The sequence below is a fragment of the Triticum dicoccoides genome, chromosome 4B, assembly GCF_002162155.2.
Source record: "Triticum dicoccoides isolate Atlit2015 ecotype Zavitan chromosome 4B, WEW_v2.0, whole genome shotgun sequence".
In the NCBI taxonomy this organism is placed as follows: domain Eukaryota; kingdom Viridiplantae; phylum Streptophyta; class Magnoliopsida; order Poales; family Poaceae; genus Triticum; species Triticum dicoccoides.
This window is the reverse complement of record NC_041387.1, coordinates 527,499,343-527,522,048: the sequence shown is the minus strand read 5'-3', so window position 1 is coordinate 527,522,048 and position 22,706 is coordinate 527,499,343.

Sequence of the window (22,706 nt, the reverse complement as noted above, 5' to 3'; positions counted from 1 at the left end):
GTGTCAAGTCTTCATGAAACCATTCTCTATTAAGATGACAAGTACAGTGACATAATCTGGCAAATGATGAAAATAAAAAAAAATTCACTGAAACATGGCAACAGGAGATCTTGTTTTGAAGCCTTCACCGAGGCAAACTCAACAGTGAAGGCGGAGGCTAATCGGGTTAATTGTTTGTGAGATTAATCATGTAGCGACCCTGAAAGGGCATTTCCCTACATTATGTTTTGGATGATGATGACAACCCTTTGTTGGTCTAATCCTGTGCTAAATGTTTCAGGTTCTCGATGATTAGGCTTACATCGGTTTGTGGTTCTCTCTCGAAGGAAACGATTGAAGACGGAATCCTCTACGCTTTTTATCTCTTTGGTCGTAGGGAACCCGTACTATCAAGAGGGAATCCACTTTGGAAAGAATAGGGGTATCCATTCACGTACACCTCCATCACCCCTCTTTTGTCGAGAGAGTGCCTCCCTCTTGATTTAATCTTTGCTGTGTTTTCCCAGCGGTTGTACCGCTCATCCGAGCGGTTGTACCGCTGGCTCTTGGCGCTTCCCTGTCTTTGTCGAGCGGTGGTACCGCTGCCTCCGGGCGGTGGTACCGCTGCCTCCGGGCGGTGGTACCGCCACCAGGCTCTGCAAAGACCAGGAGCGGTTGTTCCGGCCATGCACCGCCCATGTACCGGTCAGGCTTCTGTTTTGATGCGGTGGCTGGGCGGTGGTGGCCCGGTTGGTCCGGTTGTTCCTCATCAACCGGTACAACCGAAGGTTCGAGCGGTTCTTCCGCTCATACCTTAGCCGCTCAAGCGCTCAAGGCCAAGCGGTTGCACCGGCCCTCCACCGCCCAACTACCGCCCTCAAGGGTGACTCCGTACTGTTTCGGTGCGGTAGTTGTGCGGTGGCTGGGCGGTTGGTCCGGTTATTTTCTAATAACCGGTACTACCGCCCGATGGCCCGGTTGTACCGCCTGGTAGGGTTCTGCCGTTACATCGTGAGTCCCGGTTGTACCGGGACAAGGAGCGGTTGTACCGCTGCAGTACTGAAAACGCAGTAACGGTTGGATTTATTAGGGTTGCTATATAAGGTGGTTCTTACACCTACCACTCTTACCTCTTACCTCTCTCACTCCACCATTAATGCTCTCAAGCTCTCTTGCCCGATCTCTCTCTCTAGCCACTCAAACTTGTTGATTTGCTAGGGATTGAAGGAGGAGACCTAGATCTACACTTCCACAAAAGGATAGTTGCTTCCCCCATACTTTCTAATGTGGATTTTGTTACTCTTGGGTGCTTGAGCACCCTAGACGGTTGAGGTCACCTCGAAGCCATATTCCATTGTGGTGAAGCTTCGTGGTTTCGTTGGGAGCCTCCAATTGTTGTGGAGATTGCCCCAGCCTTGTTTGTAAAGGTCCGGTTGCCGCTGAGGGAGTCCTGGACTAGGGGGTGTCCGGATAGCCGGACTATCATCATCGGCCGGACTCCAAGACTATGAAGATACAAGATTGAAGACTTCGTCCCGTGTCCGGATGGGACTTTCATTGGCGTGGAAGGCAAGCTTGGCGATACGGATATATGGATCTCCTACCATTGTAACCGACTCTATGTAACCCTAGCCCTCTCCGGTGTCTATATAAACCGGAGGGTTTAGGTCCGTAGGACATACAACCATTACAACAATCATACCATAGGCTAGCTTCTAGGGTTTAGCCTCCTTGATCTCGTGGTAGATCCACTCTTGTACTACCCATATCATCAATATCAATCAAGCAGGAGTAGGGTTTTACCTCCATCGAGAGGGCCCGAACCTGGGTAAAAACATCGTGTCCCTTGTCTCCTGTTACCATCCGCCTAGAGGCACAGTTCGGGACCCCCTACCCGAGATCCGCCGGTTTTGACACCGACATTGGTGCTTTCATTGAGACTTCCTCTGTGTCGTCACCGATAGGCTTGATGGCTTCTTCAATCAACAACAACGCCGTCCAGGGTGAGACTTTTCTCCCCGGACAGATCTTCGTATTCGGCGGCTTTGCACTGCGGGCCAATTCACTTGGCCATCTAGAGCAGATCGAAAGCTACGCCCATGGCCATCAGGTCAGATTTGGAAGCCTAAACTTCACGGCCGACATCCGCGGAGACTTGATCTTCGACGGATTCGAGCCACAGCCGAGCGTGCCGCGCTGTCACGATGGGCATGATTTAGCTCTGCCGCCGGACAGTGCCCTGGTGGCCGCACACGAGTCCGCTCTGACCCATGGTTCGGAGCAGACCGCGCAGATCGAGGACAGGTGGCTGGACACCGCCTCGGGAGCTGCAACTTCTACGGCGATGGAGCCGAACACTGACCTTGTCCCTTATAAAGCTCGTGACTCCGAGGCGTCGGACTCCTCGCCGGAATCCGAACCTCCTGCGCCCCTGCCCATCGAATCCGATTGGGCGTCGATCATGGAGTTCACCGCCGCGGACATCTTTCAGCACTCACCCTTTGGCGACATCCTAAATTCGCTAAAGCATATCTCATTATCAGGAGAGCCCTGGCCGGACTGCGGTCAGGATGGTTGGGATGCGGACGACGAAGAAATTCAAACCCCACCCACCACCCACTTTGTAGCCACTGTCGACGATCTAACCAACATGCTAGACTACGACTCCGAAGACATCGACGGTATGGACGACGATGCCGGAGACGATCAAGAACCAGCGCCTACAGGGCACTGGAAGACCACCTCGTCATACGACATATACATGGTGGACACCCCAAAGGATGGGGACGGCGAAGAAGCAGCGGAGGCAGATTCTGCTAAGAAGCAGCCCAAGCGCCAACGTCAGCAGCGCCGCTCTAAATACCGCCACAGTAAGAATGGAGATTCCGGCACCGGAGATAATAACACCCCAGAGAGTGCTGAAGACAACCCCCTCCAGCAAGATTCAGCACAGGAGGACGGGGAAGCCAGCCCTCGAGATAGAGCGGCAGACAAGGAGGATGAAAACTACATGCCTCCCTCCGGAGACAAGGCAAGCCTCAACGACGACGAATTCGTCGTGCCAGAGGATCCCGTCGAACAAGAGCGTTTTAAACGCAGGCTTATCACCACGGCAAATAGCCTAAAGAAAAAGCAGCAACAGCTTCAAGCTGATCAAGACCTGCTGGCCGACAGATGGACCGAGGTCCTCGCGGCCGAAGAGTATGAACTCGAACGCCCCTCCAAGAGCTACCCAAAACGCAAGTTGCTCCCCTGACTAGAGGAGGACGCATATAAACCTTCATCACCAGCGCACAATACAGCAGACCGACCACCCCGTGGTCGCGACAAAGAGGCATCTAGGCCCTCCATCAGGACCGTACCCCGGCACCGCTCGAAAAGTACGAAGCCACAAGGGAATGCGCCAGACTTGCGGGATATATTGGAGGACAAGGCAAGACAATCCAGATCTATCTACAGATCACGTGGGCGCCCCACGACCCACGACGACTACCGTCGCGCCGGATAAAGCAACTCCGGCCGGGCCGAACACAGCAGACAACGCTCTCTTGAGCTACGTCGTGATATTGCTCAATATAGAGGCGCCACACACCCACTATGCTTCACTGACGAAGTAATGGATCATCAAATCCCTGAAGGGTTTAAACCCGTGAACATTGAATCCTACGATGGCACAACAGACCCCGCGGTTTGGATCGAAGATTATCTCCTTCATATCCATATGGCCCGCGGCGACGATCTCCACACCATCAAGTATCTCCCACTCAAGCTTAAAGGACCAGCTCGGCATTGGCTTAACAGCTTGCCCGCAGGATCAATTGGGTGTTGGGAGGACCTGGAAGCCGCATTCCTCGACAACTTCCAGGGCACATATGTGCGACCACCAGACACCGATGACCTAAGCCACATAATTCAGCAGCCAGACGAATCGGCCAGACAGTTCTGGACACGGTTCTTAACAAAGAAAAATCAAATTGTCGACTGTCCGGATGCAGAGGCCCTCGCAGCCTTCAAACATAACATCCGCGATGAGTGGCTGGCCCGGCACCTAGGACAGGAAAAGCCGAAATCCATGGCAGCCCTCACATCACTCATGACCCGCTTCTGTGCGGGAGAGGACAGTTGGCTATCTCGCAGCAACAACCTCAGCAAAAATGCTGGCAGTCCGGATACTAAGGACCACAATGGCAGGTCGCGTCGACACAAAAACAAACGCCGCGTTAACGGCGATAACAATGAGGATACGTCAGTCAACGCCGAATTCAGAGGCTCTAAACCCGGTCAGCGGAAGAAGCCATTCAAAAGAACTACTCTGGGTCCGTCCAATTTGGACCGAATACTCGACCTCTCTTGCCAGATACATGGCACCCCCGAAAAGCCAGCTAATCACACCAACAGAGATTGTTGGGTATTCAAGCAGGCAGGCAAATTAATTGCCAAAAACAATGACAAGGGGCTGCACAATGACGACGAGGAAGAGACTCGGCCGCCGAACAGTAGAGGACAGAAGGGTTCCCCCCACAAGTGCGGACAGTAAACATGATATACGCAACCCATATACCCAAGAGGGAGCGGAAGCGTGCACTTAGGGACGTATACGCGATGGAGCCAGTCGCCCCGAAGTTCAATCCATGGTCCTCTTGCCCGATCACTTTCGATCAAAGGGACCACCCTACTAGTATCCGTCATGGTGGGTTCGCCGCATTGGTCTTAGACCCAATCGTCGATGGATTTCACCTCACTAGAGTCCTGATGGACGGCGGCAGCAGCCTGAACCTGCTTTATCAGGATACAGTGCGCAAGATGGGCATAGACCCCTCAAGGATTAAACCTACAAAGACGACCTTCAAAGGCGTCATACCAGGTGTTGAGGCCAATTGTACAGGCTCAATCACACTGGAAGTGGTCTTCGGATCCCCAGATAATTTCCGAAGCAAGGAGTTAATCTTCGACATAGTCCCTTTCCGCAGCGGCTATCACGCTCTGCTCGGAAGAACCGCGTTTGCAAAGTTCAACGCGGTGCCGCATTATGCATACCTCAAGCTCAAGATGCCAGGCCCTCGTGGAGTCATTACGGTCAACGGAAATACGGAACGCTCCCTCCGAACGGAGGAACACACAGCGGCTCTCGCGGCAGAAGTACAGAGCAGCCTTTTAAGGCAATTTTCGAGTCCGGCCGTTAAACGACCGGACATGGCCAAATGCGCCCGAAGTAACATCAACCAAGACCACCTAGCACGTTCCGAGCACGCGTAGAAATGCGGCCCCAACGCCAGCCCTTGCATGATTGCAAGACCAGCTCTTCGCGTACATCATTACGCCCTAGAGATACCATGGGCATAGGGGGAGGGGCACGACCACGAAAGGCCCAGAATGCGGCTTAACCACACAGGGGCTCCCAAGTGTGTCACTCTTTTTTTCTTCTTTTTATTTTTCCACAGGACTCCGTTCACCAGAGGCCCTGTCTGGCAGTAGATCTGCCGAACTCACGATGCAACAGCCAGGGAGGGACAAAGGCTACGACGAACACTCAGGTGGTCTCCATTATGAGCATTAAATTTGTTAAATACACTAGTCCGCAGCCCACCCCTGGAGGGGGACATGCTTAATTAGTCCAATCTCTTGCTTACCGCACTATTTGTATCGTTCTGCACTCATAGCAGAATTCCTTGAATAAACAATGCATCACTTTTTGCCTATAATTGCATTCCTTTTTTTACATATATGTTCATTTATGACATCTTGCACCCGTATATTTTGGTACGGCAGAATACACCAGGGGCTTCTGTTCCCCGCATTATGGTGTGACAAGTCCGAACACTTTCACAAGTGCGGCACCCTGAACTTATATCATTATATGCATCGGCTCCGAATCATGTCTTGGGTCAATAGTTGGGTTTGCCCGGCTCCCATGTTTTGGTACCTTACGTTCCGTTCCGTCGGCTAAGGTAGCACTGGGAGAACCACTGCGATTGCGCCCCGGTTGAGCTGGGCGAGCGCCTCAGTGGAGAAAGCTAAAACTGACTGTCATGATAAGGCGAGAGACTGGTCGCTGTTCGAGAGGTCTTTTCGAGTCCCTAAAGACTTATGCCGCTTCGAGCAAGGAACCGGCTGTGTCCGGCCCAGGCGTGGATAGCGCCCCGAACTCAGTTTTCCGAATACTAGGGGCTTCGCCGAAATTTAAAATTATAGAATTCTATGGCTAAGTGAGAGTGTTCAAGCATTATAAGTCTGGTTGCCTTGTTCGCTGTGTTGAGCGCCTCCCTAGATGGACCCAAAAATGGGAACAAGAGTGCTGAAGTTTATCCCGAACACCCCAGCACTCGTGGCATGGGGGCTGAAGCCGACGACTTGCCATCTCTCAGATTTAATAAACGGTCGCACAGAAGGTAATATTTTAAATCAATAAGCGTTGCTTAGCGCATATGAAGAAAGTTTTCAGCGCACAGGATAACACATTGCGAGTTTACTCAATAATTACATCTTTGGGGCACTCATCCGCAATCTTGCGGGCACCCTTCAGGACACTCTTATAGTACATTTCGGGTTGTACGATACTCCTTGCCCGCCGGCGGCGCGTCCGTGATAAGCCTCTCAGCATCCAGTCTGCCCCAGTGCACCTTTGCGCGGGCAAGGGCCCGACGGGCACCTTCAATGCAGGCGGAGCGCTTGATGACTTCCACCCAGGGGCACGCATCCACCAGCCGCTGCATGAGGCCAAAGTAGCTCCCAGGCATGGCCTCTCCAGGCCACAGCCGGACTATGAGGCCCTTCATGGCCTGCTCGGCTACCTTGTGGAGCTCGACCAGCTGCTTCAGCTGGTCGCTAGGGGGCACCGGGTGTCCGGCCTCAGCGTACTGAGACCAGAAGACCTTCTCCGTTGAGCTCCCTGCCTCGGCCCGGTAGAATGCGGCGGCATCGGACACGCTGCGAGGCAGATCTGCAAACGCCCCTGGAGAGCTCCGAATTCGGGTAAGTGACAGGTAATTTACATTCACATGCTTGCTTTGCATGAAAAATGTCTTACCCGCCGCTATTTTCTTCACCGCCTCAATCTCCTGGAAGGCCTTATGGGCCTCGGCCTTAGCGGCTTTGGCACTTTCAAGAGCCGAGGCAAGCTCGGACTCTCGAGTCTTCGAGTCGCGCTCCAAACTCTCATGCTTTTCCATGAGAGCCTGGAGCTCTTGCCGCACCTCCGCCACCCGCGCCTCCTGATTCTCTCGCTCCGCCCGTTCCGCGGCCGCATTGCGTTCGGCCGTGGACACGGCCTCCTTCAGGGTTGCCACCTCGTTCGTGGCCCCTGCAGTACCCACGTTATCCTTGTTATTTCTATTGCAACCAAAATCCTTTTCTGTAAGGTACAAATTTAAAAGTGGTGTTACTCACCTTCTTTGTCCTCGAGCTGCTTCTTGGCAAGGCCGAGCTCTTGCTCGGACCGCTCGAGGTCCTCCTTCAAAGCACCGACCTCCGCAGTCAGTGTGGCAGAGGTCAGCAGTGCAGCCTGCAAACCCATATTGACATAATTTTTAGCACTCCTGCGTATATCTTTTTTAGATCCTCAATCCGGTTTTTCTTTCTGAACACCGAACCGAGCATCAGGGGCTACTGTCTATGCGGTATTACATTACATATTTGAAACTTCTTACCTCAAAGCCTGTTAGAAGGCTACTGCAGGCTTCGGTCAGCCCGCTCTTGGCGAGCTGAACCTTCTGAATCACCGCACTCATGATAGTGCGGTGTTCTTCCTCGATGGAAGCGCCGTTAAGCGCCTCCAACAAGTTGTCCGGCGCCTCCAGTTAGACGGAGGCTGCCGGCGTCGCGGTCTTGCCCTTCTTACGAAGGGGCCGCCTGCCGGACTCCGGAACCACTGCGGGTTCCGGCATGGAGTCCGGCGCAAAGTCCGGGAGGCTGCCTTGCGGCACCTCCGGAGCCTCCTCCTGATGGGTCCCCTCCTGGGATCCCACCTCGGCGTCGTTAGCATCACGAGGGGTGGAGGCGGTCGAAATGGAATCCACATCCGACGGAGCCAAGGACCCGCTCGATTAAGCGGGAAGATCATCATCGGCCGGACTACAGGTAGTGTGCGGCATTAGAAGGACACTATGTGGCACAAAAGAGAAATTATAAATCATTCAGGAATCTGGATACTTACGATCTTGCCGGAGGCCTGGCCCTTGAGGGCCACTCTTCGTCGCCGACGTTGGTGTTGGCGGAGCTGTCCGGGGGAAGAGTCCTTCCCCTCTTGGACCCTTCGGCCTCCCCCGTTGGGGAAGCCTTCCACTTCCTCTCTCCCTCCTCTGGGAGAGAGTCCTCTTTCTCCTCCTCGTCTTCGGGGTAGGAGTCCGCCTCGGAGCCATCGGACGATGAGTCCGATATCACCTGGCGCCGGGAACTTCTTCGAGTTCTCGTGGCCTTCTTCTTGGCCTTCTTCTCCGGCACCACATAAAGTGCCGGGACTAGCTGCCCCGTTAAATGGGCGTCCGCTGGGTCTTCGGGAAGGGGAGCCGGACAGTCTACCTGTCCGGACGTCCTCTGCCAATCCTATCAAAGGCATTGGGGGTTTCAAATCCCACATAGAATTAAACTATGAAAGAAAATAAGTGTCCCATAGAGGATAACAAAGCTTACCTCGCCGGCCGGGCGCTTGGTGCTGAATCCGCGGTCTTCCATCGCGGATGCAGGGGCTTCTCCGCCCTTGAACAGCACCCTCCATGCAGCTTCGTACGTTGTGTTGAAGAGCCCGCTCAGGGTCCGGTGCTGTGCCGGATTGAACTCCCACAAATTGAAGGCCCGCTGTTGGCGGGGGAGAATCCGGCGGACGAGCATGACCTGGATCACATTGACAAGCCTAAGCTTCTTGTTCACCAAGGTCTGGAGACAGGACTGGAGTCCTGTCAGCTCCTCTGAACTGCCCCATAGCAAGCCCTTCTCTTTCCAGGAGGTGAGCTGCATAAGGATACCAGATCTGAACTCGGGGGCCGCTGCCCATTTAGGGTCACGCGGCTCGGTGATGTAGAACCACCCCGATTGCCATCCCTTGATGGACTCCACGAAGGCCCCCTCGAGCCAGGTGACGTTGGGTATTTTTCCCACCATGGCGCCTCCGCACTCCGCTTGGACGCCCTTCACTACCTTCGGCTTGACATTGAAGGTCTTTAGCCACAAGCTGAAGTGGGGCCGGATGCAGAGGAAGGCCTTGCACACGACGATAAACGCCGAGATGTTGAGGATGAAGTTCGGCGCCAGATCGTGGAAGTCCAGGCCGTAGTAGTACATGAGCCCCCGGACGAAGGGATGAAGTGGGAAGCCCAGTCCGCGCAGGAAGTGGGGAAGGAATACGACCCTCTCATGGGGCCTGGGGGTGGGGATGAGCTGCCCCTCGTCGGGCAGCCGGTGCGCGATGTCGCTGGAAAGGTATCCGGCGCCGCGCAGCTTTTCGATGTGCTCCTCCGTAACGGAGGAGGCCAACCACTTGCCTCCCGCTCCAGACATGGCTGGAGAAGGTCGAGACGAGATGTGCGGACTTGGGCGCTGGAGCTCGAGTGCGCGGAGATGGATAAGCAAAGGAGGAAGAAGGTGTAGGTCAAAAGGTGGATCCTTATCCCCTTATATATAGGCGGACGAAGACTATGTATCCCCACCGGCCTGGTAAAACTCGCTTATCTCCCAAGCGCCACCATCAATGGCGCGGTTGGGTTACCCACGTCCGTACTGATGGGAATCCCGGAATAAGGGGAACACGATCTCTGCTTCGACAAGACGTGCCAAGGAAACCGCTTCGCTAAACGCGCTGAGGTGCTATAATAAAAAACGATTCAAGTAAAGGCTTGGTGGTGGTATGACATCACGCCACAAAATACGTCAGCAGATTGAACTTGTGTACATATTATTCTCTCTACGGTGGAATGTGGAATTTATTTTGCAGAGCCGGACACTATCCCGGTGTTCACAATCTTCTATGAATTATTCGGAGGAGGAACCCGCCTTGCAATGCTGAACAATATGCGCGCCGGACTCATCGTCATTGAAGCCTGGTTCAGGGGCTACTGAGGGAGTCCTGGACTAGGGGGTGTCCGGATAGCCGGACTATCAGCATCGGCCGGACTCCAAGACTATGAAGATACAAGATTGAAGACTTCGTCCCGAGTCCGGATGGGACTTTCCTTGGCGTGGAAGGAAAGCTTGGCGATACGGATATATGGATCTCCTACCATTGTAACCGACTTTGTGTAACCCTAGCCCTCTCCGGTGTCTATATAAACCGGAGGGTTTAGGTCCATAGGACATACAACCATTACAACAATCATACCATAGGCTAGCTTCTAGGGTTTAGCCTCCTTGATCTCGTGGTAGATCCACTCTTGTACTACCCATATCATCAATATCAATCAAGCAGGAGTAGGGTTTTACCTCCATCGAGAGGGCCCGAACCTGGGTAAAAACATCGTGTCCCTTGTCTCCTGTTACCATCCGCCTAGACGCACAGTTCGGGACCCCCTACCCGAGATCCGACGGTTTTGACACTTACAGCCGCCTTCAAGGGCACCAATAGTGGAATCACGGCATCTCGCATTGTGTGAGGGCGTGAGGAGAGTACGATGGCCCTAGTGGCTTCTTGGGGAGCATTGTGCCTCCACACCACTCTAACGGAGACATACTTCCCCTTAAAAGGAAGGAACTTCGGAAACACATCCTCGTCTCCACCGGCTCCACTCTTGGTTATTTCGTGCCTTTACTCTTGCAAGCCTACTTGTGTTGTATCCCTTGCTTGCTTATGTGTTAGTTGTTATTGCATCGTATAGGTTGCTCACATAGTTGCACATCTAGACAACCTATTTTGTTGCAAAGTTTAAATTGTTAAAGAAAAGCTTAAAATTTGTTAGTTGCCTATTCCCCCCCCCCCTCTAGTCAACCATATCGATCCTTTCAATTGGTATCAGAGCCTCGTCTCTTTTTAAGGACTTTACCGTCTGAAGAGTATGGTTGACGTCGTAGATGATGTGGGAGAGCACTCCGGTGCGAATCCGATATCATCTACGGGAGATGGGGGTAACTTGATCTCACGTGAGGAATTCAATGTGGCGTTGGACACATTGAAAACCTCCATGACGACCGAGGTCAAGGACATGTTTAAGGAATTCTTAGAAGGGCTTAAACTTTCCACCGCGCCCGTGAAAGTGGGTGATCCCGCCAAACACGGTGACGGATGCTAACCCCGAAAAAGGGGAAGCTACTAGTGAGAAAGCTCCTTTTTCTAGTGGTAAAAATGGCACCGGCATCTTTGGCCATGTGGAACCTCCAATTTATGGAGGGCCGATTCCCTCTACTCATTTAAATCATGCCGGTCCTCCTCCTAAGTATGAGAAACATGAAGATTTTGATTCTTGGGTTTATCGCTTCAAGCGTCATTTAAAACATGTGAATACTAACCTTTGGAGAATCATTGAAGAAGGTTTCTATCCCCATGACCCAAGCAACTTCACCCCTCGAGAAGCCGTGGATAATCAATTCAATGAGAGTGCTCTCTTCATCATCCAAGATGCAATCCTTCCCGAAGATCTCTGTCGGTGTCAAAACCGGCGGATCTCGGGTAGGGGGTCCCGAACTGTGCGTCTAGGCGGATGGTAACAGGAGACAAGGGACACGATGTTTTTACCCAGGTTCGGTCCCTCTCGATGGAGGTAAAACCCTACTCCTGCTTGATTAATATTGATGATATGGGTAGTACAAGAGTAGATCTACCACGAGATCAAGGAGGCTAAACCCTAGAAGCTAGCCTATGGTATGATTGTTGTCTGTCCTACGGACTAAAACCCTCCGGTTTATATAGACACCGGAGAGGGCTAGGGTTACACAGAGTCGGTTACAATGGTAGGAGATCTACATATCCGTATCGCCAACCTTGCCTTCCACGCCAAGGAAAGTCCCATCCGGACACGGGGCGAAGTCTTCAATCTTGTATCTTCATAGTCTTGGAGTCCGGCCAACGATGATAGTTCGGCTATCCGGACACCCCCTAGTCCAGGACTCCCTTAGTAGCCCCTGAACCAGGCTTCAATGATGATGAGTCCGGCGCGCATATTGTCTTCGGCATTGCAAGGCGGGTTCTTCTCCAAATTCCATGTACTCACCGAATGGTGTCCGGCTTCTTATAAATGCTGCACTCCTCGGCTTCCACGTTCAATAATGGCCATCTTCCACGTGTCGTACGAATGCGAAAGGCCAGGGTATTTTTACATTTTACCCCCTAGTTGCGCAAATAAGCTGCCTATAAAAAGAGGCGAGGATCTAGATCCGAATCACACCGTCCTCCTTCCGCGAGTATTCACCGGAGCGCCTCTGACCAAAAATCCATTCCATCATGGATAGTCGACGCGGATCCTCCTCTGGTGCTCCCAGCCCTCAGCCAGGAGATTGTGGGAGATGCTCGGTCCTGCACAGTGAGCTGGTGACGCTCCAAGCCGAGGGATTTCTTCCCCCAGCCTTCATGGTTTCGGTTCGAGCCGGACTCACCACCTACAAGGGCGGGAAGCAGGCGGTGAGCATCCCCAATCCCTCCAAAGGAGAGCGGGTATGCTTCGTCCCTTATCTAATAAGAGGACTCGGATTTCCCATACATCCATTTCTCCGGGGGCTCCTGGAGTTCTATGGGCTCCAGCTTCATCATCTTACGCCTGCCTCTATCCTGCATATCGCGGGCTTCGTGGCCCTTTGCGAGCTGTTCTTGGGCATCGAGGCCCATTTTGCGCTGTGGAAGAGATTATTCTGCCTCTTACCCCATTCGCATGAGGGGTCGATATATCAAGTGGGCGGAGCCGAAATATGGCGCATCGCCGGGACCGGATATCTATCCGGAACCCCAAAGAAGGCGTCCGAAGACTGGCCTTCGGAATGGTTTTATATGGAAGACGCCCCGCTACTGGACCCAGTTCGGATCAGCCTCCCGGAGTTCAGCAACGCTCCTCTGAAGAAACACCTAAGTTGGCGCCTGCGGAGCCCTCAACGGGAGAATGATAGGGACGTCAAATATCTGATAGGCCGAATAAGGTTATTGGCTCATTCCGGATTGACCATGATTGGAGTCATGGCCACATGCATCATGCGAGGGGTGCAGCCACTCCAATATAGGGGCCACCCCATGTGGGATTTCAACGGGGAGGATGATGCCACCCGTCATGGCCGAAAGGGACCGGGATCGGTCGCTGATCTGGTGAAGATCCTGTCCGGCCTGTACAAAGGGGAGAAGGAGGACTTCCTCCGTGCTAGTCCATTGAATGGATTTTCCATGAACAACCCTCGAAGCTGGGTAAGCAAACGTTTGTCTATCCGATCCATATTCCCAAAATTAAGTGTCTCACTTTGTGATTTTGACGCAGGAACTGCGCCGGGCCATAGAGGATATACACAGCCTGGCCCCACAACCAGAGGATCCGGAACGATCTCTCGATCCGGCCTCCGAAGAGGATCCGGACATAGAGGTGGAGCTGATCGACGGGGTGTTCCACCAACTTAGCATCGACAATGCTTTGGTCGCCATTACGGCCGACTACCCCGGAATATCTCCGGCTTCCCAGGTAACTGTGACTTGAGTCCTGACACCATTACTCATCCATGCTTATCTGACCACCGTACCAATGGTGTTCCGCAGGAGGTGCCTTCGAGGCGGGAAGCCGAGCCTGCGGCGGCCGGTCAACAAGGGGCAGCTCGGCCCAGCAGGCGAAAAAGAAGTGCGGCGCGGACCGAGACATCGCCGCAACGGTATGTCGCGCCACCACGTTTCCAGGAAAGATTCCTGGAAAGCATATTAACGTTCATAGTTTTTTCAGGAGAAAGAGCGCTCGCCGGACTGTGTCTGGAGAGATTGCCAATCAAGCCTCCGCCAGCCAGGCTCCAACGCCAGGTCCAGAGGGGGAGGCAAACGCAAAGCGCGCGTCGGGTGCTCCTCCAATGGAGGACGCCGACCGGTTGTCCGCCACCAGATCTGAGGTGGACAGCGCCATGAATCACAGGTGCCGCCGGACAGTTCTTCGTGACGCATGCTTTTCTCTGGAGGCGTTAAATGCCTACAATTCGGGAGATGCGCACCTCCGTGCCGCTCAAGATGGTCCAGCCAGAGCCCTGGAGCAGTATGTGAAAGACATACGGGTGAGAAATTTTGACAGTTATATATGACAGTAGCCCCCGAGACTTAAAATAGTTAGAATAACTGATTTAAGGATCATTTGCTATGTAGGATATTACGGAGAAGAATACCCACTTGTCCCAGGAGCTTCAGGAGTGCAAGACCCAACTTGAGGACGCACTAGCCGCCACGGGAGGAGCCACAGAGACTCTCTCCGGTAATATATACTTTCGAAAGAGAAGTAGTTTGTGAAGTGCGGCGTTTACATGGGTCTGACAATAATATTGCAGATGGTGCCGGACTAGATCCGGATAGGCAACAGCTACTTCGCCAGCTAAAGGTCGGCGAGAAGGTGCTTACAAGAGTGCGGCAGGAGAAAAATAACCTCCAAGACGCCAACACTCAGCTGGGCGAGGAACTAAAAGATGTTCGGGTCCAGCTGTCTTACTCCATGAAGGAGAATCTGCGGCTTCGTCCCGGCATTTATAGTAAGTTCTTGAACGAACTTTTGAAAAGAAGAGTTCGGCGAGGAAGTCGATTAACATGAATGTGTCTATAGGTATGCTCACAGGCCATCCTGCAGAGGAAATGCCCGGTTCAACGGGTGACCAACTTCCCGAGCTGTTGCAACTGCATGAACGAGTTCGGCAGGTGATGAGTGGCGTCGCCCAGGCCTTATGGCCGTCTGTCTCCCTACCCGAGGGTCTTGGAGGGCTTGCGGAGAAGCTTCAGGAAGCATGGAGGCGCTTCCGTTTGTGGAAGATATCGGCCTGCCGTCAGGGCGCCAGGGAGGCCTGGGCCATGGTGAAGACGCGGTACACGAAGGCTGATCCGAACCACATGGCCGAGGTCGGACCTGTGGGGCCCGATGGGAAGGAGATCCCTGTGAGCTTAATGTACGGCCAAGTAGAGTTGGCCGCGAAGTATTCCCAGCGGGACTGTAAACTAGACAGCCTGTTAGATGGAATTGAAGAGGAATACAATCAGTCAATTTGACTATGTAATTTAAAATGACATGAAAAATGCCTTCTAGCCGGATTGTAGATCGTTTGTCTTTGCGGACCTTCTCGCTTCAACCTCGGGACCCGACAGTCCGGAGTGTGTCCGAATACCCTCACGGTTATGTAAAAACCGGGGCATGCATGGAGACCAGGCGTAGGGGTCATTAGTGCTTTATCAGACAAGTGCCCAACTAGTTATGTTATATTACATGGTTAGTAAGAACCATCTTCCAGGGAGAATAGTTCAGTTAGGGGTTCCTTTCCTTGGGAGGCATGCCCTAAAGTGCATGTCCGGACTGCGAAAAGAGCAGAAAAGCATCTGGGGGCAGATACATAAATAAGTAAGAAATCATCTTTCAAGTCACCGACCGAATATTCCCTTAAGAACGCTAGCTTTCGGCTTCACCCAGTCTGAGGTACACATCCAGCTGACCCGACAGTAACAATCACAGAGGTGCTCCCTTTACCTCCTAGCCGAACAATCGGGAACGTAGGGGTAAGCACAGGAGCCAGGCAACCCATCTTGGCCAAAACTTAAGTCATATCGATGCATATAATGGTGAATGAAAGGTACATGCGGAAGTGTGACACATGTGTTGGGCATGAAGCCCGTATAAATAAGCTTCTGTTAAAGAAGCCCCCAGGTATAATGAGTGCATGCAGCATGTCAAGTGTGTGCGAACAATGCGCAGATCAGCCTTCAAAGGCTTTAAGAAAAAAGGAGGGAGAAAGAGAGAAACAAAAGATTGCTAAAGTATAAAATGTGGACGGAGGACGGAGACGAACTCTGAGTCCGGCGCTAGGCGTAGAATCTTCGGAGATGGGCTGCGTTTCATGGGTTCGGCTCGAGTCGGTTGTCCGATGCGTTTCGCAGACGGTATGCTCCGCCGGTCAGGACTTGGTCGATGATGAAGGGACCTTCCCATTTGGGCTTGAGTTTGTCCTTTTTCTTGTCCGGCAGGCGTAGAACTAGTTCGCCAACATTATAAGTTTTGGCCTGTACTTCTCTGCTTTGATATCTTCGAGCCTGCTGTTGATAGAATGCGGAACGAGCTTTTGCCACGTCGCGCTCCTCCTCTAAGGCGTCCAAATTGTCCTGCCGATCCAGCTCGGCTTCTCTTTCTTCGTACATACGCACGCGAGGTGAGTCATGAATTATGTCGCAGGGCAAAACTGCCTCTGCGCCGTACACCATGAAAAATGGTGTGAATTCGGTAGTGCGATTCGTCGTGGTCCGCAGCCCCCAGAGTACGGAGTCGAGCTCCTCTACCCAATGCGTGTTAGATTCCTTGAGGGACCGCACTAGTCTGGGTTTAATGCCGCTCATGATTAGACCATTTGCTCGCTCGACTTGACCGTTAGTTTGAGGGTGATAGACTGAAGCGTAGTCGAGCTTGATGCCCATGTTCTTGCACCAGAGTTTAACCTCGTCGGCCGTGAAGTTTGTGCCGTTATCACTGATGATGCTGTGGGGGACACCGTAACGGTGTACTACCCCTGATATGAAGTCTATCACGAGTCCGGATTCGGCCGTCTTAACTGGCTTGGCCTCTATCCATTTGGTGAATTTATCCACCATGACCAATAGGTATTTTTGCTTGTGGGTTCCTCCTTTAAGGGGTCCAACCATGTCAAGCCCCCAGACCGCGAACGGCCAGGTGATGGGTATAGTTTTCAGGGCGGTGGGTGGCATATGGCTCTGATTAGCAAAGAGCTGGCAATCGACACATCGTTGGACTAAATCCTGGGCGTCTGTCCGGGCCATTGGCCAATAAAATCCTGTGCGGAAGGCCTTGCTTACAAGGGCCCGTGCTGCGGCGTGGTGCCCACCGAGTCCGGAATGAATTTCAGCCAGGAGATTTTGCCCTTCGTCTTCGAAGATACACCTTTGAAGGACTCCGGTTGTGCTTTTCTTATAGAGCTCTCCCTCATGGACCTTATAGGCTTTAGAGCGCCGTACTATGCAGCGGGCCTCGTTTTGGTCCTCGGGAAGTTCCTGCTTAGTTAGGTAAGCTAGGAATGGCTCGGTCCACGGGGCAATGACTGCCATTATTTCGTGGGCTGAAGGTGTGTTTCATTGGCAGAACCGCCGATTGTGTCAGAGTGTGCGGTGTCGGGTAGTGCGGTTGGGTCCGGATTGTTATGTCCGGACTCCCCTTCCCATAGTACGGATGGCTTGAAAAGCCGTTCCAGGAAGATGTTGGGGGGGACTGCATCGCGCTTTGCGCCGATGCGTGCCAATACATCCGCCGCTTAATTATTATCCCGGGCTATATGGTGAAATTCGAGCCCTTCAAACCGAGCTGACATTTTTAAAACGACATTACGGTAAGCTGCCATTTTCGGATCCTTGGCGTCGAAGTCTCCATTTATTTGGGATATCGCGAGGTTCGAATCCCCTCGCACCTCTAGGCGTTTAATGCCCATGGAGACCACCATCCGAAGGCCATGTAGAAGGGCCTCGTATTCGGCTGCGTTATTGGAGTCCGTGTACATTATCTGAAGTACGTATTGGACTGTGTCCCCGGTTGGGGACGTCAGGACGACGCCAGCCCCTAGGCGCCAACATTTTGGAACCGTCGAAGTGCATGATCCAGTTAGAATATGCGCCATACTCTTTAGGGAGTTCGGCTTCAGTCCATTCAGTGACGAAGTCAGCCAAAACTTGCGACTTGATAGCTCGCCGTGGTTTATATGTTATGTCAAATGGGAGGAGCTCAATGGCCCATTTTGCAATCCGACCAGTTGCGTCGCGGTTGTTTATAATATCATTGAGAGGTACTTCGGAGGCTACTGTTATCGAACACTCTTGAAAGTAGTGTCGGAGCTTCCGCGATGCCATGAACACTTCGTACGCTATCTTTTGGTAATGTGGATACCGGGACATGCATGGAGTTAGGACAGTGGATACGTAGTACACTCGTTTTTGAAGAGGGAACTTATGTCTGTCCGTTTCCCTTTCAACGACGAGCACCACGCTTACAACTTGATGTGTTGCCGCGATATATAATAGCATTGGTTCGCCTACATTGGGCGCGGTCAGGACCGGATTTGTTGCTAATATGGCCTTTATTTCTTCGAGTCCGGCCGTGGCGGCATCCGTCCACTCGAAGTGTTCGGTGCGCCGGAGGAGGCGATAAAGGGGTAATGCCTTTTCTCCTAAGCAGGAGATGAAGCGGCTTAGAGCCGCCACGCATCCAATCAATTTTTGTATTTGCTTGAGGTCTTTTGGGATATCCAATTGTGACAGAGCTCGGATCTTGGCTGGGTTTGCTTCAATTCCTCTACCGGATACAATGAAGCCCAAGAGCTTTCCGGCTGGCACGCCGAAGACGCATTTTTCTGGGTTGAGCTTAATGTCATATGCTCGGAGATTGTCGAATGTGAGCCTCAAGTCGTCTACTAGAGTTTCGATATGTTTGGATTTGACGACCACATCATCTACGTATGACTCCACTGTTTTGCCGATCTGGTTTGCCAGACATGTCTGAATCATGCGCTGGTATTTTGCGCCGGAGTTTTTGAGCCCGAAGGGCATTGTGTTGAAGCAGAATGGTCCGTATGGAGTAATAAATGCTGTTGCGGCTTGGTCTAGCTCTGCCATCTTGATTTGATGGTAGCCGGAGTATGCGTCGAGGAAGCACAATGAATCATGTCATGCGGTAGCGTCAATAATTTGATCGATGCGGGGGAGGGGGAAGGGATCCTTTGGGCAAGCCTTGTTAAGGTCTTTGAAATCGACACACAGGCGCCAGGATTTGTCCTTCTTTGGTACCATTACCAGGTTTGCTAGCCAGTCCAGATGTTTTATGTCTCTGATGAATCTGGCTTCTAATAATTTGGCTAGCTCCTCTCCCATTGCCTGTCTTTTGGGTTCGGAAAATCGCCGAAGAGCCTGTTTGACTGGCTTGAATCCTTTTAGGATGTTTAGGCTGTGCTCTGCCAGCCGGCGTGGGATTCCTGGCATGTCTGAAGGGTGCCAGGCAAAAATATCCCAATTTTCCCGTAGGAATTCTCGTAGTGCGGCGTCTACATCAGGGTTTAATTGTGCTCCAATGGAGGCCATTTTTGTAGGGTCCGTTGGATGGACTTGGAATTTGACTATTTCATCTGCTGGCTTAAAAGGGGTGGACTTGGATCTTTTGTCAAGTATCACGTCGTCCCTGTTCACCATGGAGCGCAGCGCTGTGAGTTCCTCGGCCGCTAGGGCTTCAGATAGCACCTCAAGGGCTAGTGCGGCTGTCTTATTTTCGGCGCGGAGTGCTACGTCCGGATCACTAGCAAGGGTGATGATTCCGTTGGGCCCGGGCATTTTGAGCTTCATGTACCCATAATCGGGTATAGCTTGAAAAATTGTGAATGCCTCTCGTCCTAATAAAGCGTGATATCCGATGCTGAACGGGGCCACATGGAACGTGATCTCCTCGGACCTGTAGTTGTCCGGCGAGCCGAATACCACATCTAGTGTGATTTTTCCTGTGCAGCATGCTTCCCGACTGGGGATTATTCCTCTGAAGGTTGTGTTGCTTCGCTCAATGCGGCTCCAGTCTACTTCCATTTTTCGAAGGGTTTCCTCGTAGATGAGGTTTAATCCGCTGCCGCCATCCATGAGTACCTTAGTAAGGCGAAAGCCGTCCACTATTGGACTGAGGACCAATGCGGCTGGTGCTCGGGCTGTTCGGAATTTAGGTTCGTCACTGGCATTAAAGGTAATAGCCGTGTCACTACATGGATTTATTGTTGCTATTTGGTAGACTTCGGCAAGGCTGTGGAGTGTTTGTTTTCGCATATTGTTTGATGCGAAAGTCTCGAAGACTGTTAATACCGTACTGGTACTGCTGGGCTGGTTCTCTGGGGCTAGAAGCTCTTCGCCACTTTTGGCCACCTATCGTAATATCCAACATGCTCGAAGGCTATGCGTTGGAGTGGCGCCCTCTATGCTATGAATTTTGCAAGGTCCGTTGAGCCATCCCTCCAGTACGGTTCCTTGCCCTTTAGGGTTTTTTTGCTTTTTGGTTTTTAACCCAGGTGCCTGAATATGATGCACCCTTTTATTTCGGACTAGGGTTGTGTTCGGAGCCGGATTGTCCCAAAATTTGGTTTCAGTTTTCTAGGCGCTCTCCATCGCACAGTACTTTTGTACTATGGACGCCAGGTCGGCGAAGCGTGTAATTTCGCGACGACTTATGGCATTCATGATTCCCTTGTCCGTGCAATTATTGCAGAAAATTGAGATTGCGCTTTCCTCATGGCAGTCCTTTATCATGTCCATAACCAGGAGGAATCTGGCCCAGTAGTGATGTACTGTTTCAGCGGGCTCTTGCCGGATTCGGGATAGATCGCTTGTGTTTGGGTGGGCGGGTGGAATTAAATTCGGAACCCCGTCCAATCTAAGACTCAGGGGCCGGAAAGTTTCCGAACTTGGGAGTTTGGCTTGTTGGATGTTGTCCAACGAATCCGGCCCGCTGCCTGACTTTAAGTTCAGGGTTTGATCAACGTCCTTTCTTCCGCTGGAATCCGGCATGGAGGGGTCGGGAATTCGGACATAGCTTGTCCTTAATGTAGAAGAAGAGTCGCCGTGTTGTTCCTCTACCACAACAACGTGGTGGGTAGCCTGGGGAGAGTTGATCTCTCTCAGGTCGGTTTTAGGCCCGATCTGATCATAGTCTATAGCGACTCCCAGGGCGGCGATGCGATCCAAGAGGACGAGAGCTCCATCGGATCTAGATGCTCGGCGAGTTCCGAGTTGACGTGAAGATCGCTTTTGATGACCCGAGAGGTCATCGTCGGCGCGGCGGCCGAACAGGCGGTCATAAGAAAACCACCTAGCCGGATAGTTTGACCGATGGCCAAAGCTCCTTTGGCAACGGTACCGTCTTTAAAGATGGGACGGGGCATCCTTCCTGATGGCGACGGCACAGAGGAACTCTCAATGAAAGCACCAATGTCGGTGTCAAAACCGGCGGATCTCGGGTAGGGGGTCCCGAACTGTGCGTCTAGGCGGATGGTAACAGGAGACAAGGGACACGATGTTTTTACCCAGGTTCGCTCCCTCTCGATGGAGGTAAAACCCTACTCCTGCTTGATTAATATTGATGATATGGGTAGTACAAGAGTAGATCTACCACAAGATCAAGGAGGCTAAACCCTAGAAGCTAGCCTATGGTATGATTGTTGTCTGTCCTACGGACTAAAACCCTCCGATTTATATAGACACCGGAGAGGGCTAGGGTTACACAGAGTCGGTTACAATGGTAGGAGATCTACATATCCGTATCGCTAACCTTGCCTTCCACGCCAAGGAAAGTCCCATCCGGACACGGGACGAAGTCTTCAATCTTGTATCTTCATAGTCTTGGAGTCCGGCCAATGATGATAGTTCGGCTATCCTGACACCCCCTAGTCCAGGACTCCCTCAATCTCCCTCATCTTCGACCTCATGCCATGGCTAAGGACGCATGGAAATGTGTTGTGTCTCTCTATCGAGGAAGTGCTAGCATTCAACGCTCCAACTATGAAGTGGTGCAAGATGAAGCCGATGAGTTTGCAATGAAAGAAGATGAAGAACCTCGTGAGCTCTTTCGAAGGGTGACCAAACTCGCGGTCTCACTCCAAGATCATGGAAGCAAGGACACGGATGGCAATTGTATCAAGTGCAAGTTCCTCAAGGACATGATGCCCTACAACAAGGCCATGTCCTCCGTCATTCGTCAAAGACCGGAGTTCCACTCCATGACCTCAAGTGAAGTGTTGGATGAGTTCGTTGCAATGAGCATCTTGGACAAGACCGCCGACAATGCGGTGCTCCGCTCTCAAAGGGCAAAGAAGCCCAACCTTGCTTTGAAGGCCAAGGTTATTATGGAAGAAGAGGAAGAAGTGGAAGATGAGGAGAGCAACCCCGAAGACACCAAATATGATTATCATGAGCACATGGCCCTTGCTTCAAGACAATTTTGGAGCAAGAAGAATACAAGACCCAACTTTAACAAGAACAACTCAAGCGGCGTCAAGGGCAAGTAACGAGTGAGAACTTGCTTCAACTGTGGCAATGTGAGCCATTTTGTTGCGGATTGTCCTTACAAGAAGCGGGAAGACAATGGTGGCAAATTCATCCGAAAGGACAAGGCCAAGTCCTTCCTCAACAAGAACAACTTCGCCAAGAAGACTCCCACTCATGGGTTGGTGGTTCAAGAAGAATACCCAAAGGATGACGATGATGATGAAAATGGAGAAGCAATGGCCATTGCATCCGTTGCCATTGCTACTACTCCCCGAGTGTCTCTCTTTGATTCACCCAACGAGAACATCACCGCCAAGTACCTCATGGCTAAAGCCTCAAACAAGGTAACCCCCAACATCACAACCACCATCATTACTAATCCTCCTTGGAGGATTGCATTGATGAACATGATGGGTCTAATGAGGAAGTGAATGAATTTGAGTCTTTTATGAGTAAGCTCAAGGGCAAGTCCAAGAAGCATTTTGTCGCTCTCTTGGAACAACTTGGTGAGGCCAATGACATGATCGAGGCTCACGAAGAAACCATCTCTAAGATGGAAGGTCATAGTCGTGACTATGCCGATGAGATATCGGATCTCTCTAAT